At 45.8% G+C, this 17,088-nt stretch overlaps 1 long non-coding RNA gene across 1 annotated transcript in view; it reads right to left on the minus strand.

Annotated features, from left to right (window-relative positions):
- Window positions 1-17,088, minus strand: part of LOC142818384 (uncharacterized) — a 129,849-nt gene that overhangs the window by 16,625 nt on the left and 96,136 nt on the right. The window lies entirely within an intron of this gene.

Consider the following 17,088-nt stretch of genomic DNA (forward strand, 5'->3'; position numbering starts at 1 on the left):
TGTACCGCTGGTTGAGAAACACTGAACCAGGACTGTAGTACTGCCCAACCTCTCAGTGGGTATGCCTACACTACCCCGCTAGTTCGAACTAACGGGGTAATGTATGCATACCGCACTTGCTAATGAAGCCCGGGATTTGAATTTCCCGGGCTTCATTAGCATAAGCGGGGAGCCGCCATTTTTAAATCCCTGCTGCTTCGAACCCCGTGCAGCGCGGCTACACGGGGCTCGAACTAGGTAGTTCAGACTAGGGTGCCTATTCCGAACTACCGGTACACCTCGTTTCATGAGGAGTAACGGTAGTTCGGAATAGGCACCTAGTCCGAACTACCTAGTTCGAGCCCCGTGTAGCCGCGCTGCACGGGGTTCGAAGCAGCGGGGATTTAAAAATGGCGGCTCCCCGCCTATGCTAATGAAGCCCGGGAAATTCAAATCCCGGGCTTCATTAGCAAGTGCGGTATGCATACATTACCCCGCTAGTTCGAACTAGCGGGGTAGTGTAGACATACCCAGTGGGACTATGAAGATAAATTCCTTACATGTAGTGCATCCTCAGATATGATGAAGGGGGTCATGGAAGTACCTGTAGTAATCAGCAGGCTATTTGGCTAGGTTATGCCCAGCATTGCTTGATAATTTCTCCTTAGTTAATATGTTGGTTTTGCTTTATAGTGAGCTATTAATGTCTATAAAGGATGTTTTATTACACAGTCTTTTAAAAAGATGGTATTGTGGTGCTACCTGTGCTGCAGATCAACATTCACATGCACAGGGGAGGGGAATACCGGAAAAGAATAGCAGGGGGAATAGAACAGATGCTAAAGGGCAGGAGATGGAAAAGTGGCGAGGATAAAAATATATAGTTTTTAAAAGCTGTAGTGCCTCTTTCTATCGGCGCAGCACTCACCTTGTCTTTTTCCCTGCTGCCTCTTTGCATTATATACCCTAAGTGGCTTTTAGGTGCTTATTTAATGGCATCAGAGTTACAAGTGGTTGGTGAACAGTCAAAATGAAAGCCTTCATGGTTTTTTTCTTGCATTAAACCAGGGATGGAAAGAAGAATCCATGCATTTCCCCCTTTTTTTTTTGCTCTCTGTGCAGGACTGATCCTTACAGATCAGGCTCTGTGGTAAGCTAACCCTTAATTATGCATCATGGATAGTGCCAATTTTGTCACACTATTGTGAAAATTTTGCAACCATTTTTATATACGTTTGAACTACTGAAGGGTTTTGTTGAATTAAACCTGCAAGTGGCTAATGCATTCAGTGATTTAGCCCTCAGATAATTAATTGAGGTACTAAATTCCATTTAATTTTTGCTATCACTGGATTTTCAGTATGCTCCACATTTTTGCATTGACAGTGTCCTAAATGTAATCATTATGCTTCAGAGTCAACACTGACGATTAAGATGAGCAAGGCAGCTTGTGCTTCTCAGAACTCTTGTTTCAGCCACTCTGCAGACTCAGGAAGGAAACACGCCGCATTTGTAGCACTAGAGCTGGAAGCTTTTGTTTATTACCATGGAGGATAGAAACATTTTTCAAAATTAAATCACACGAGACGAATTTCATGTAGGTGGAAGCAGGGACCACGTTGTCTCTCGTGCTTTGTTCAGCTTTGTTTTAAATAATTTAGGCTCCTGTGGGAATCTATTTCAGCACCTTATACCTGTGCTATTGTAACCAGGTTATTCATATGGCCCTGTTCAAACAGACACAGCTGAGTTGCCGCCACACAGCAGTGGTTTTCACCATTATGCATCAGTCCTGCATGTGCACCCCACTTATCAAGCTGCCTCCCCCGTGTATGTACATCCTGGGAAGTCCCAGCACCTCTCCCAGAATGCTGAGTGTGCAGAGCTGCTCCAGCAATATGTGACTCCAAGCTTGTTGAGGTCTCCTGCCACTCTGGGAGGCCCGGTGTAGCAAAGCTCTTAAGCGTGTGCTCAGTTTAAGCACACCTGTAGTTGCTCTGAAGTCAGTGGGACTCAAGTGAGGCACACTGCTGAACAAGGATGGACTGCAAACCCAGGGTCTGCGCAAGCCATTTTGCCTATTAGTGTTTAGGGCTCCATAAGGGTGTTTTGAGCACCAGCATGGGAAGCATCCTGAGGCCAACATATTGGATTTGAAATCCTCGGAGTGAGTGTGACCTCCCTTGTGACACAGTCAGGGCACCCCTGTGTCTGATGCAAAAAACCCACTTGATTAGTCCAAGAAGTTGGAGATAAACATCCCTTTCCCCCCAAAAAAATCTCAGAATTCATTGCAGGGAGATTGAGAATCCTTTCCTGACCCCAGCAGGTATCTGGCTGAAATCCTGACACAAGCTTTTAGGAAAAGCAGCACATTCCCAGCTGCAATCTTGTGACGAGACTTATTTTTGTTGCACTTAACTGTGCCTTTAAAGAATTTCATATTTTATTTTCCCTGTCACCCCCAGCTTTTTACAACACCTCAGAACTGAAATGTACCATTATTTTTTTTAAATCTCATTTGAAATCAAGCTGGTTTATTTCTTTGGATTCAGCTATTTCACTGCTATGCTTACAATCCAACTACAATAATGGGTGGGAACCACAACATGAACCTGGCTGCACAAACAGACAATCTCCTTCCGCCAGCTGAGCTGAATAAAGTAACAAAGAAAGAGAACAATAAACCAGATTATTATCATTCTCCACAGAAGCATGGAGAAAGAGTTTTTAAAAGTATTGCCGACTCCAGGCTTCTGTGATCCCAAAATCTTAAGTTATACCCCCAAAATAATGAGATGGGCTTGAAAACCATGGGAGTTTTAAAAAATAACACATTTGCGATGCATTTTATTGGTCTTGTGATTTCTGGACCATTACTGAGCATTCGGGTCAAGTTTTCAAGCTTTTCCTCTACAATCAGAAGGGGCAGAAACGCTTTCTTAAAATGAATGAGATTCTTACATAATCACATGACTCCAGGAGCTGGGGCATTCACATGGCATGTTGGAATTTATGGCATCAGTGCATCAGCCTTTAGCTAGTCCTTATTTAGGACATCAAGTCAAGGGGAGAGGGAGATTGCTATTACTAGAGGTATGGAGATATAAGAGAGGGAGTTACTTAGACCCCGTGGTGGGAAGGCAACTGGATCCAGGCTGGGAAGAGGGATCCCAGATCCTGGATGATGAAGTGCCTGCTTCAGCCTCTATGTGTCTTGCCTCGGCTCCCCTGTGTACACTCAGGCTTACATGGAAGACGAGGGCCACCCAATATTACCAATGTGATGGCACTGCCATGCCCTTCTCTTCCACCCTGATATCAAATGGTACAACTGTTGGGATCGGTCCTGCCTCTTCCAGCTCTATGATTCTATGAATTCTGAAATCCTTGTGACGAATGCCAGAGCTCCACGCTCATTCTTGTGTATTAGCAAAGATCAAAATGATTGTTACGTGTATAGGCCCATCACTGGTGTTGGAACTTAATGAATGTTATTTGCATTGTTATCACTTACAGTAGAACCTTACAAACTGGCCAGTTAACTATACCCATCATTGGAACCAAAATTATGCAATCAGGAAACAGAGATTTAAAAAAAAAAAAAAAAAAAAAAAAAAAAAGCAAATACAGTAAGTATAGTGTTAAATATAAACTACTAAAAAAAAGAGAAAGTTAAAGAAAAGTTTCCACAAGGTAAGGAAATGGTTTCTGTGCTTGTTTCATTTAAATTAAGATGCTTCAAATCAGTATAGTAAAGTTTCAAAGGTGTATTAAGTCAACATTCAGTTGTAAACTTTTGAAAGAACATCCATAACATTTTACTCAGAATTATGAACAACCTCCATTTCTGAGAGATTTGTAACACTGAGATTCTACTATATTTGTAACTCTGAGATTCTGCAATATCTATTGGCTTCTATCTATATCCCATTGTAATGCATTAGAAAACATTTCCATTCTGGCATCTCCTGCAATTAAATAATCATCAAAGGAGAAACAAGCCTTATGGAATACAAATGAAGAACTTTAACAGAAAAGTGCTAATTCCAAAGAAAAGTGATCATGGTGTGTGATGCTCGGAGAACAAAGACTCAAAATGCTTTCCTCACTTTTGGTCATCAAAGGAAAAGCTCATTTGGGTGGTGACTTTGTCAGCTTACTTTCTGTGAGAAGACATATAACTATGGATTCTAGAAAGGATCCTGAATTGCTGCACAGTGTGGATAAGGTGTACCAGATGCCAAACTGAGATTCCCACAGACAGTCTGGGTACTTTTGGGAAACTGTCAGTTTATTCCATTTCTGACATAATTTTGGAATTACAAACTGTGACTCACCTGCGTATATATTTTACTTGCTTTAACCTCTCAATGACTCTTATTTCCATTTCTAGCTAATAGTAGCCTTCAGTAAGTTTACTATTGAGTTGTTTGCCAGAGTTGTCTTTGGCATAAGATCTGGAGTGCCCGCTGAGCTGGAGAAAGTGACTTGGGATGGGGAGCAGTCTGATGTGGTGTGATTTTTGGTTCGAATGACCTTTTATCACAGAGTTCAATTTATCTGGTGGCAAGATAGACAGGAGAGTCTAAAAGTCTGTGAGGCCATGGGAAGAGTGATATAGTGCTCCAGGAGTTCACATTTGTCACTGACTTGATGAAATCTAATTATAGATCACACCAGCAGCTTGGCGTATCTGCTCAGATTTCTGATAATCTGCCCTGAGGTCAGCTCGGCACTCACAGTTGCAGGTCACTCCTCATGGTATTACAGTCCTCTCCAGGCAAAACTTCCCATGGACATAGTGGAGACGTGCCCGAGAAGGAGTGGAAGATCAGGGTGCCAGTTTTGCCTGCAGTATTTGTCTCCTTATGTTACAATGCCTCTTTCTTCCTTTAGTTTATGTTAACATCAGCAGAAGTTTGGAGCCAGAGACCACTTTAAAAACTCACAAGCCCACTTCCAGGGCAACTCCTAGGTTGTGAGCGGTGAGGCTCCTGCTGTCCTCTGGCATGGGAACAGAATCAGGCCCCTCAGTGTGGTTTATTCTTTGTGCCAGGCAAGGAAGCACCCATGTGACGGGTGCTCAGTCTTCCCCCTAAACAGAGACAGGCTGGGATGTAGCTTTGGTCAACCCCTTGCACTGGATAGGTAAAGTCAGCTGCATTGTATTCCACGCTATTCTCCAGCTCCCTGCAGAAAGTTTCCAGGTGGGAAGCCACCTGAAGCTTTCCATTACACCCAGCAAGGCCAGCTTGGCTAAGCCAGTAAAATATATTCGCTGCATCCAGAAATATAGGGCTACCACTTCTAGCTATCTTCATACTTCTAGAGGGTTTCTCAGCCCTTCACAATCGCTAATGCATTTATCCTCCCAAAATGCCTGTGAGGCAGGGCTGTAATCCCCATTGCATGGGGGAGGAACCAGGCACAGAGGGATGAAGGTGCAGCTCCTACTCGGTATTTAGGTTTTCAACTCCCCCTGCCTCAATGGCAGTCAAGGGCTTAACTACTTGTGAGAAGCTGGGCCTAAGTGCCTTACCCAGGAAGTCCGTGGCTCTGTAGACGTTGAACCCAGATCTCCATGCTGACACACTACCCATTAGACCACCCTTACTTCTCAAAGTGGAGGGACCAGAGACCACATTCCAACTTGCTCTGTCTCCCATATTGGTTGCATTTATAGGGGGAAGAGAGGGTTAACTCAGCACAACCCTACATGGGCAGGGGCTGTCACTTGACTCATTACACTCTCAGGGTGTGTCTAGACTACAGGGTTTTGTCAACAAAAGTGGACTTTTGTCAACAAAACTATACCTGCGTCCACACTGCCTTTGAGTTATGTCGACATTACGTCGACAAAACTCAGCAGTTTTGTCGACGTATGTAAACCTCATTCTACAAGGAATAACGCCTTTTGTTGACAGAGTTCTGTCGATAGAAGGCATTATTGCATCTACACTGTCCTTTGCGTCCGCACTGTTATGTCGACAAAGCGGCTTGCTTTGTCGACAGAACTGTCTGTAGTCTAGACGCTCTTTGTAGACAGAAGCTTTGTCGACAGTATCTGTCGACAAAACTTCTGTCGACAAAACCCTGTAGTCTAGACGTACCCTCAGTGAAGGAGCCAAGCAAGAGTGGCACCTTTCCTGCCCCTGTCATGTTCTCTGGCTATGTCAGCAACGCATCCCAAGGTCAATGCCATCAGGAACTGTAATGAACTGGCTGGTGTGTATGCACATCTCTGCCCTCTGCTGGAGCTAGTCTGCTGTGTGCCATCAACGCCAAACTGCTAACAGGTTTTTCCTTAGTTCAAGAGGTAGGGCTTGTGCTGTTATAGCACTGGAATGCTTTAGCCCATTTCCAATTAGTGGGCTCAGTCTTGCTAGGAGCAACTGGTGAGAAGCAATGGCTTGTGGTACAGAGGAGGTCAGACTGGGTGATCAAACAGGGATCACTTCTGGCCTTAAATTTTTTGACTCTGGAACCCTGGATGCAGCCATCTGCAATCTCTGCGGGGCTCAAAATCCAGATCAGAATTTTGGGGTGCTCAGATTCAGGTCTAGCTTTTTATTTGCTTCTAATAACCTTCTGTCCCACATCGTAACATGTCTCAACGTCTACCAGACACAGTTGTTTTTTTCTTATAACCTTTCTCCTAGGAGTTCCATCCACAGAGTATCATTTCAATGGGTGCAGTTTTCTGAACAGCAACAGAAAGTAGGGCACTGGCACCATGATCTATCCATCTCCTCATCCACTCTCTCTCTCTCCCTCTCTCATTCCTTCTTTCCTCACAGCTGCACTCTCCTTCTGCTTCCGTGTCCTGCTCTCTCCCTTTGCTCTGCCTCAGAGACACACATAACTCTCCCGTGAAATATATACAGTGTAAATATATAAAAAGCCAGAGTTTGCCTGCTGCTTATGTATTCATGAAATAGTAAATAAATTTTATGGGATAATGTGAAGGCTGCCAGGGAGCAGGAAGATGAAAACTAACCCTCTAATGAGACTCAGTGTCAGCTTAGCACACTCGGTATTGATCTGCTGGCTCCATCTGAAGCTGGCATGTGTGTGTGTGTGGCGGAGGGAGAAGCTTTTCCACAACACAAGCCCCAAGCTTCACTGACATGATACTTTTATGTCATATGGAAGGGGCATATATTAGCTGAAGCTGGACACACCTTGCAGGGGTCCAGGAGGGGGGGAGGAGAGGAGGAGCAGCATGTTCAGGTCCCTCAGGGCGAGTTCTCAGGCCAGAAAAATTGGAGGCACAGGGTAGAGCTGGAATGGGGGAATAGAGGGAAGTTAGGAGGGGGAGGATTTTGGAGGGGTGTGATACCACCCCCATATTTTTAAGGTAATGTGTTTTTAAGTATGAATTTTCAGCACTCAAAAATGCTTTATGAAAATTGGGGCAGGTAACCTATCATTCAAGAGCTTGTAATCCCCTGAATGTGTATGTTCTATTTGTGTGAATGGAGCTTTCTTGTATGTGAAATTAGAAATATAAAATATAAACATGTTTTTTAATCTAGGTCTTCTAGTGAAAGCCATTATTGGGACTTAAGGAAATTAATGGCTCAAGACAAGGATCTGCAAATAGTCTTGTTTTTCCGGTAAGCCTAAACTGTGATGGTCCTACAAAGACATCAGACTATGCCTCCTGTTCCTGGAATCCATCTTGAATTTGGTATTTTTCCACAGGGATACAAGGAATGGGACACAGTATTCTTGCTATGGAGAAATACTATTTAAGGACTTGGAAGCAAACAATGATTGTCTTCTGCTGGCTTCACAGACTGTCCCCCATCTGAAAGAATACATGAAAACATCTGGAAAGAAAAGTGCTCTAACAATAGGGGTAGAGATGAGCTGCTGTATCCCGGTCAGAAAGAACAGCTCTGTCCTGAAAAGACATCCCCTGAAATGAGAACTAGGGTAAGAAACTGTGGTTTGTAACAGCTTCTCATTGTGTATTAGGATTAGTTGGTGTGTTTTATTTTATCTTAGCAATTTACTTTGACCTGTCTGCTACCACTTGCAACCACTTAAACTCTACTTTTTATACTTAATAACATCACTTTTGTTTATTATCAAACACAATGTGAATATTTGTTACCTGGGGTGGAACAACAGCTGTGCATATCTCTCTTTCATTGAAAAGGGAGTGAACTTTATGAGTTTTCACTGTGTGAAACTTTTATTCAGAGTAAGACAGATTTATTTGTGGTTTTAATCCCATTAGGGCTGTGCTCCTGGGTGCTGACAAGTCCGTATAACTGAGTTCTCTAAGAGCTGAGCTGTTCTCAACGTCTGTGTTACTTTTGGGGGGCTGTTATCCCAATTCGGTACCTTGACTGGGGGAAACTAGAGCTTCTGGATCAGCAGGAGAGAGTTGGTGGGGTGCCCCAGTGGAAAGGAAGGCAGCCTCAGTGGTATGATCAGCCCATCTGGTGACAGTCTCAAGGGGCTCTCTATGATCTAATCTGTCGCAAAAGGGAATGAACATGGGGAGAGGAAGGTAGGTCACAGTGTGGGGGCTGAAGGGAAGGGAAGTTGGGTTATTGCAGAATGTGGGGGATGTAGGAGAGGGGAATAGCGCATGGGTGCAGGGAAATCCCTTGTGTACAGGGAAGAAAGGGTCAAACTCCATGGGGTGTGGAGTGAGAGAGTATAGGGAGGACAGGGGAAAGACATAGGTATATGGGATGGGGATCAGCAGAAGCGTAGTGAAGGGGGGCAGAGGGAGCAGTTCCCCCTGGGTGCCACGCTAGGGGGGTGCCGGGAAGAGGTGGAAGCGCAATGCACAGCCCCACCAGTTGCAGTGAGCCCGGAGCTGGAAGGCCACGTGCTCCCTGTGCAATCAAGCCTCCAAGGCAAGGCCGGGCAGCGGGAGCGGCCACTTCAAAGTAGGGTTACCTGTCCTGTATCTCCGTTGCCTGGCTCTGCGGGAGGGGGATTGGGTTAGAGTGCGGGGGGCGGGTGGGAGCTGGAGCTGCCTGGCTCTGGGGAAGGAGAGGGGGCAGCACCATTTGGGCGATGGGCAGGGATGGCTGCCAATGCAGGCTAGGCCTAGAGGGACTGGAGGAAGCCGTATACCTATGCTGCCAGCCCCTAGCTGGGCGCCCCTAGAAGGCAGTGCCCCCATCACAGTCGGCTAGTTGTTAGCAGCATGGGCCACATCACACAAATGCCTGGGGGCCATGAGCATCCCTTGCCTGTGCTCTGGTCACCGCCCCACCCCCACCCCCGGGGATCCCACAACTCACCCTCTGGCATCAGCTGGTAGAAAACCTGTCAGTCTCCAGCAAATGGTCAGGCAGGCCAGGGAGCAGTGAGCCAGAGGCGTGTAAGGGCAGGAAATGGCAGGGGGAGAGGGCAAGTGGGCAATAGGGTTTTAGGAGGAAGAGGTAGTCCAGGAGCATTTTGGGGGGGAGGGACAGTGTGTGGGTGGGGCCTTGGGGCAAGAACAGCAGGGTGGGGGATCATGGGTCCAGGTGATGTACTCCCCTACCCCACTTTTTGGGCTCTTCTGTGATTCTGGGCTAGGAGAGCCGGGCCTGCCCTGGAGCAGTGCCCAGCCAAGGCAAGGGACAGCACGTGTTAAGGACCCGCAGTAAAGTGATGGCTTGGCTGGCAGGGAAGCGAGAAGAGCTTTGTCATTTGTGATACTGCCCACAAGTGCTGGGAGCTGCGGTGTGGGGAGCCCCCGTCCCTGTACGCTGAATTTGCCAGTAGCACCCGGTTCCCTGCCCACTGACTTTCAGCCACTCACCTGTCTGTCACTGGACCACCTCACTCGATTTCACACAGACACAAAGCGCTGTCGAGCCACTGACAGCACCATCCACCTGCTGGAACAGTATCAAGCCCGTGTGACCAAGGCAAAGCTAATCTTTGCCAGCCCTCGTTCCGCCCATTGGTAGCACTCAGAGGGCTTTCCCAAGGAGACCAGCTTTGTCCCCATTTTACAGCTGGGGAAAGTGAGGCACAGAGGGGCCGTGACATGCCTGAGGTCACACACCAGGCTGGATTAGAAGCTCAGTTTCCAGTGGTTTGGGGGCTGTCTACAAGGATGGCAGAGACATGACTGCCACACAGGCATAACCCGGCTCGCTGTAATCTGGCTAACATGGGGAACAACTGTGGGGTGGGGAGGCTTCAGCAATGGAGGGTGGGCTGAGCTCCATGTTAGTGGGGAATGGGGTACACCAGGCCAGGCACAGCAGCCTCCCTGCCAGTAAGTCACAGTGGAGTGCTCACTTAAATATAAGAGATAAACTGCCCAATCTTAAACTGGATGGATTATTGCCTGTCAAAAATAGACTTGGAAACATTACTAAAGCAATGTTTGACAGTGTGGCTGCTGCAGTCACAGCCTGGAGAATGTGGAGGATGCTGATGTGGCTAATGAACAGGTTAAACTAACATCATAACTTTGCCATTGTGATGTATGAATACAAACATGGAATGCTGTTCACTTTTGTGCTTCTGAGCCATCTTTATATTACGTAAGACCGGGTCCATACAGAAGATTGGTCGGTCATAATTTTTTTTCTCTACTGTCCATAAAAATCATTCTCAGCAGTTGGCAGCCCTGCTCCAGGTTCCTCCTAGCTCAGGCTCCACGTGGCCACTTCAGATGTTTCTGGCGAAAGTCAGGCCTCCCTTTGCCTTTCCGTGCAGGAGTAGGCTATGAAAGGGTTAAGAGGAGAGCTGGTTTTCTCCGGTGCCTGCCGCCTGCAACCAGCCTCTGCTGCCAAGAGAACAGCCCAGACCGTGCTGCTGGCTCCGCGATGGCCTGCAATTTCCCCACGCAGCAGTATGCGGAATTGCACAGGCAGGCAGGGAGGCAGGCGGAACGTTGCCCCTGGACGCCTTCCTGCTGGCGCCTGACCAGGGCAGCCATTATGCTCTGCAAAAACACTTCCCTTTGCTCCCTCACTCCTCTGCCTTGGGACCTGAACCATGTGGGTAGCAGCAACCTGTGGGTCAGAGGAGCCTTGGTAAAGAATCGACCCCAGGGGAACTGATAGGATGATGGGGGGAACCTTTTGTCACTTGGAAGAAATAACAAGCTCTGTTGCTAGCGCCCTCTCAGCACAATTGCCTTTCAGCTACAACTCAGAGAGGCTCACTGCTCTGCCTCTGGCCTGCTCCTTGTTTTGCATCAATATGACACCCTGCCTTGGGGGCCTGACTGGCAGGCTGCGCCTGGCAGGCGTGGGGCAAGGGCATCACTCAGGGAGCTGTGGGGAATTTCTTTCAAAGAGCAGCAGATGTCCCAGTGCTTGTAGAGTTCCCAGCCCTTTATCCCTGCAGGGCCTTGGTAGCACCTGGTAAAATCAAGGAGTAGCATTAGGACTTTCATTATAAACAGACACCCCTTTTATTAATACAGTTTCTCCCGTGGCTAAGATTTTGGGTGCCCAGTCCCCATTAAAATTGAGGGAAATTGGACATCAAGCCGAACTCTGTTATACACCACAATAAGGCTCTATAGTACCAGGCCCTGAAGAAATGTCAGGCCCAGATCCTCGAAGGTGCTTCCGAGTCTAATTCCTAGTGATTCCAATGGGTGTTAACCACCTTTTTGAGTCTCAGTCCCAAAAAGTTTCCTGCCTAAGAAGATGATAGACAGAGGTTGGAACAGATGGGAACCAAGTCACAGAGATGTTAAGTGACTTGCCCAAAGCTACGTAGTCATTCTGTGGCAGAGCTGGGCACTGGCCCCTGATCTCCTTAACAAGCCTTAACAACAAAATCAAATTATCCTTTGCTGTTCCCTTTATTTATAATGTTCTGAAAAATTCTCCTCTCCTGCTGAAATTTCCACTGTTGAGCATTGCCTCAGATGAGGATTTTTGGGAAAGGAGATGGTAAAAGTCTTGTCTTCAGACATTTTTGTGATATGCAAGAGTGAGTAAAAACAAGTCAGTATACCCTTCCTATAGGAAGACCATTTGAAGAAGCTTTGTTTGCTTGTCTCTAGCTTAAAATGGCTGAGGTTTGGTTGTTGTTGTTTTTGTTTTAAGGGTAATTTGGGGAATTCACAGACTTTTCCCACACACTTTCCCCACATATAGTCCTATGTCTTTGACATCACTAACTGCTTTAAGAACGTACAATTATTAACATCCGCCTCCCTTAAATAGTTACACTTGTCCTCATCTTATTGTGCAGTTGGGGAAATCAATGCATAAGAAGATGGAGGAGTCTTACAGTGAAGGAGTCAGGCAGAGCTGGGAAAAGTCCCAATTTTATTCATCTAATCTATTCAGAGGGCACATGTTGTCAGGTGTCTGAATGCAATATACAAACAGATACAAAACTTGAAAATATGATGGCAGTAGTATTGGGTGGACAACTAAAATACCCCATCAGACAGCATAAACAGTTACAGCATAAGCACAAATTCACCACTAAAGAAGGTCATATATTTCCCAAAGGAACAGATTTCCACTGAGAAATGTTGATTCCCCTAAATGAAAATTTTTGTTAGGAATGTATCAATTTCATCATTTTTTTGCTGAAAATTATTGAAATATTTTGTTTTGATGTTATCATTTTGACTTTTAAATGTATGACATAGTATATACAATATGAGTCAATATGAAACATTTCAACAAGGTCAAAATGAAACATTTTGTGGTATATTTTGTTTGACAAAAAATCCTGAGATGTTAACATTTTTGCCCTAATGCTGGATGAAATAAAATTTGGGGATTTCAGAATTTCCTGCAGAAGGGGAATTCTAAATTCTGACTGACCTACTCTGTGGCTGTGTCTAGACTGGCCAGTTTTTCCGGAAAATCAGCTGCTTTTCTGGAAAAACTTGCCAGCTGTCTACACTGGCCGCTTGAATTTCCGCAAAAGCACTGACTTCCTACTGTAAGAAATCAGTGCTTTTTGTGGAAATACTATGCTGCTCCCGTTCGGGCAAAAATCCCTTTTGCGCAAAAGGGCCAGTGTAGACAGCTCAGGTTTGTTTTGCGCAAAAAAGCCCCGATTGCAAAAATGGCGATCGAGGCTTTTTTGCACAAAAGCACATCTAGATTGGCCATGGACGCTTTTCCGCAAAAAGTGATTTTGTGGAAAAGCGTCCGTGCCAATCTAGACGCGCTTTTCCAAAAATGCTTTTAATGTAAAACTTTTCCATGTTAAAAGCATTTCCGGAAAATCATGCCAGTCTAGACGTAGCCTGTATGTTTTTAGTTGTTTTTTAAGTTTTTACTCAGTATGAATGACTCTCAACTCTGCCTTCCACCCCAACAAAGGGGGTGGGATACTTTCTCCATGAGTTCAGAGATAGAGAGCAGGCTTAGAAATTCTTTAGAGCAAAGAAGGGAAGGCATCATGGATGTTTACACCCAGCTGGAGATAGCTGGCTTCTTTCTAAAGAAAGAGGCATGGGGCAATGGAAAGAAGGCAGGGAGAACATAAAAACATAAGAATGGCCATGTTGGGTCAGACCAAAGGTCCATCTAGCCCAATATCCTGTTTTCCAGCAGTGGCAAATACCAGATGCCCCAGAGGGAGTGACCTAAATAGGGAATCATCATATGATCCTCTTCTGTCATCCATTTCCAGCCTCTGACAAACTGAGGCTAGGGACACCATTCCTACTCATCCTAGCTAATAGCCATTGATGGACCTAACCTCCATGAATTTATCTAGTTCTTTTTTGAATCCTGTTAAAATCCTGGTCTTCACATCTTCTGGCAATGAGTTCCACAGGTTGACTGTGTGCTGCATGAAGAAAAAATGTCCTTTTTTTGTTTCAAACCTGCTATCTATTAATTAATTTGGTGGGCCCCTACTTCTTATGTCATGGGAACAATTAAATAACTTTTCCAGGTTGACAACCTGGGTGAGAGTAATCTGTGAGTTTTCTGTTTTTGGCTAAAGGCAGAAGCAGAGAACCTTACAACAGAAAGAAATGTGCAGGCAGTGAAGCCTGGGGCCAGAGGTGAGTTGCCCTGGGCTAGAAGTCAGTCAGAGGCAATGGTGATAAAGCTGAAGGGGCATTTGGACTGAACTGGTAGTTGCAATAAGAGGTAAGAACAAACTCTGCAATGGATTCCTGTGTGGCAGAATGAAGAGACTTGTGGGGAGTCGGAGGATTCTTATGGGGTAAGGAGAAAGCTGGGGGGAGGGAGGCAGAAAACAGGGGCAAGCCCCATGGTGAACCTTAACACAAGCAAGGATCCACAACCCTGGGGAGGAGCCCTTGGGGGTACTGTGTATTACAAAAACCCCAGGAGAGGGCTGGCATAAGGCTCGAAGATTAATGATAGGATGAAATCCAGGTAAGCAGCAATAACGTATTTGCTGGAACAGCTCTGGGCTGCTCAACCCGGAACCCAGTGTGGAGGAAGGGCCTGGGTCCCCCTACTATCTAATAGGCAGATGTCACAAAGCCACTGTCTTCACAAGCAAGGATACTTTAAACTCTGAGAAAAGGATGGAAGGTCTGTGGCCTGGTGGAAGTGTAACACTGACAGGCAGACTCAAACCTGGGACCACTGGAGTTTAAGTGCATAGTGGTACCCCAACAGGAACAGTACACCACAGCAGTAGAGGTGTGGGTTACAAGACAGCAGAATATTTGTTGGACTCTGTTTCCATTGAAGGAGTAGAACTGAGAAGCGACCTTGCAAGAGCAGACCACCATGGGATGAATGTGATTATCAGCAGGAGCTGCTCAAGAGCTGCTATGCCATGGGCGGCCGGGAGGGGGTGCACCAGTGCTGAGTCAACATAGAGGGATTAAGCACTTGGATAGTACTTTGGCTAGTGGAGATAGTTAGCACTTTTATAGAAACTTACAAAAAAGGATGACAAATTGATGTGCAACACTAGTTAGTTTTAAATCTAAAAGATCCCTGTGAGGTAGGGAAAGGATTTACAGACACTGCCCTCTTCCCTCACTGAAATGCAGCCCCCTCTCGGGTGGAACACAGCAGCCACTGAACAGCAACATGACACAACAGTTTACGTCACTTGCTTTTATATGTCCGGTCTCAGAATCACACTCCAAAGCAATAGATAGGTGATGTTGGTCAGGTTAACCATGGGGAAGTTTCTCTGATCCAAGAATTCCTGTGGCATTTCCAATCTCTGCTCATTGCCTAAGCAATACCGAGGGAGACCTATCACTCACTCTGCCAACAATGTGCAGCTATTTCTAAGGAGGAGCACAAAAGCTGTGTAACTGCTTACAACAATGTTGCCTCACAATTTAACCCCCCGTTTCTTTTAAAATCTCCCTATTAAAAACACTGCTGTGGTATATTTACATCTAGATAATTGGAATTCCTTTCTCATCCTCCCTCATACCAAACCCACTGGCCAGCCATGGGAGCACACAGGAAAGGACTCAAACAAGAAAATCCTGCAGATGCAAGTAGTCCACGGACAGCAAGTGCTGGGTTCCCCTACCGGTTCATCTTTAGGACACTCTCCACTTGCCAGGTTTCTTCAAGGGAGAGGAAACTGGTGGGAGAGGGGTGTCTCTTTCATGATGGGCTGTTGGGCTTTTGATTGCATTTACACTTAGGTTCCAGTTACGAATACTTAATAAATCATGGGAGGGTTATTTTAATGGATTGCTTACAGCCATAGGCATCTCAAGCACCTTCTACATTTGGGAGAGGAAAGATTTCCTAATGGTTAGGGCATGGGCTTGAGAGAAGTGGGTTCCAGTCTCTGCTCAGGCTTCTAACAGTGATCCTATATAAGTTTCTTTGTGACTCCATTCTCTGTCTGTGCAATGGACATAATGGTGTTTCCCTGCATTGGAATTACAGGGTGATGTGAGAATAAATACATGCAAAATAGTGAAGCAGGTGGGCCCAGATCCCCTGACACTACAGTAAAGGGTCATGTGCATGCAGACAGACATGCTTATAACCATCTCTAGGGATATTACTCATGCCTATAATGTCCCATATTAATTCCATTATAAACTCTTTATGAATGAAATCTTCATATAATGCGTGGCCTGAATTGTGACGTACACGCAGATACCATGGAGATAGGCACTTGGAGAGAGATGCAATAGAGTTATTTGATGTTGGGGGACTTAGATCTGTAGAGCAGAGGACAGAATTGGGCCCCTGGTCTGTTTCCCTTCTTCTCGGAAGAAGTGGTGAGATAAGGAAGGCAGGTTTTCCTGTTCCTGAATCCTTTGCTGTATGGTCCCATGGGCTATGTCTAGACTGCAGGCTTCTTTTGAAAGAATTTATTCTGAAAGAGAGCGCCCACACTGCCAAAGCTCATCAAAAAAGCCATCTGCTTTTTCAAAAGATAGCATCAAGACTGATGGATGCTATCTCGCATTTAAGCTGTGATTACTATAGACGGAGTGGCCACCAGGGCACCTGAGCTTTTTCCTCTTTCCTCTTCTTTCGAAAGAACTCCCTCTTCCCGTCCACACACACCTTTTTCCGAATGAGCTCTTTTGGAAAAAGGCTTCTTCCTCATAGAAAGAGGATTACCAATGCCGGAAAAACCCCTCTGTTCTTTTGATTTTCTTTCAAAAAGAACATGATTGCAGTGTGGGCATAACTCAAGTTTTTTTCAGAAAAATGACAGTTTTTCTGAAAAAAAACTCTGTAGTGTAGACATACCCATGGTTGGCCAGTGGGTTTGTCATAGGGGAGGATGATAGAAGATTTCCAGTTCTGGTTTAGATTCAAGTCCCAGCTTCAAAGCTGGGTCAACCCGACAAGTTAGGGCCTATGTCCCAGCCTGGAGATCCCACACTTGAAGGCTGCCTCCCATTGAAATGGGTGGTGGAGAAGGAAAGTTGCTTGCTGCTTTGAATCCTGCAGAGGTGCTAAGCACCCCACTGAAACCAGCAAGGACTGAGGAAATGCAGCACTTTGCAGGCCTGGGCCATTTCTCTACTGCAGAGAAAGCTGATGGCATGATGAGGTGCTTGGTATGCACTTGGCTTCTTGCCTTTCTCCATCCCCTCCTCTTGTTCTGTTTGCACCCTCCTTACTTCTGCCCTTTGGGACTATGTGCACAGCCTGGTCCTGACGGTGAGTGGGTTGAGCCAGTCCTCTATCTCTTTGCAGCTGACACCGCAGGCAGGGGTAG

This window comes from Pelodiscus sinensis, chromosome Z (genome assembly GCF_052426305.1).
Source record: "Pelodiscus sinensis isolate ZL-2025 chromosome Z, ASM5242630v1, whole genome shotgun sequence".
Classification (NCBI taxonomy): domain Eukaryota; kingdom Metazoa; phylum Chordata; order Testudines; family Trionychidae; genus Pelodiscus; species Pelodiscus sinensis.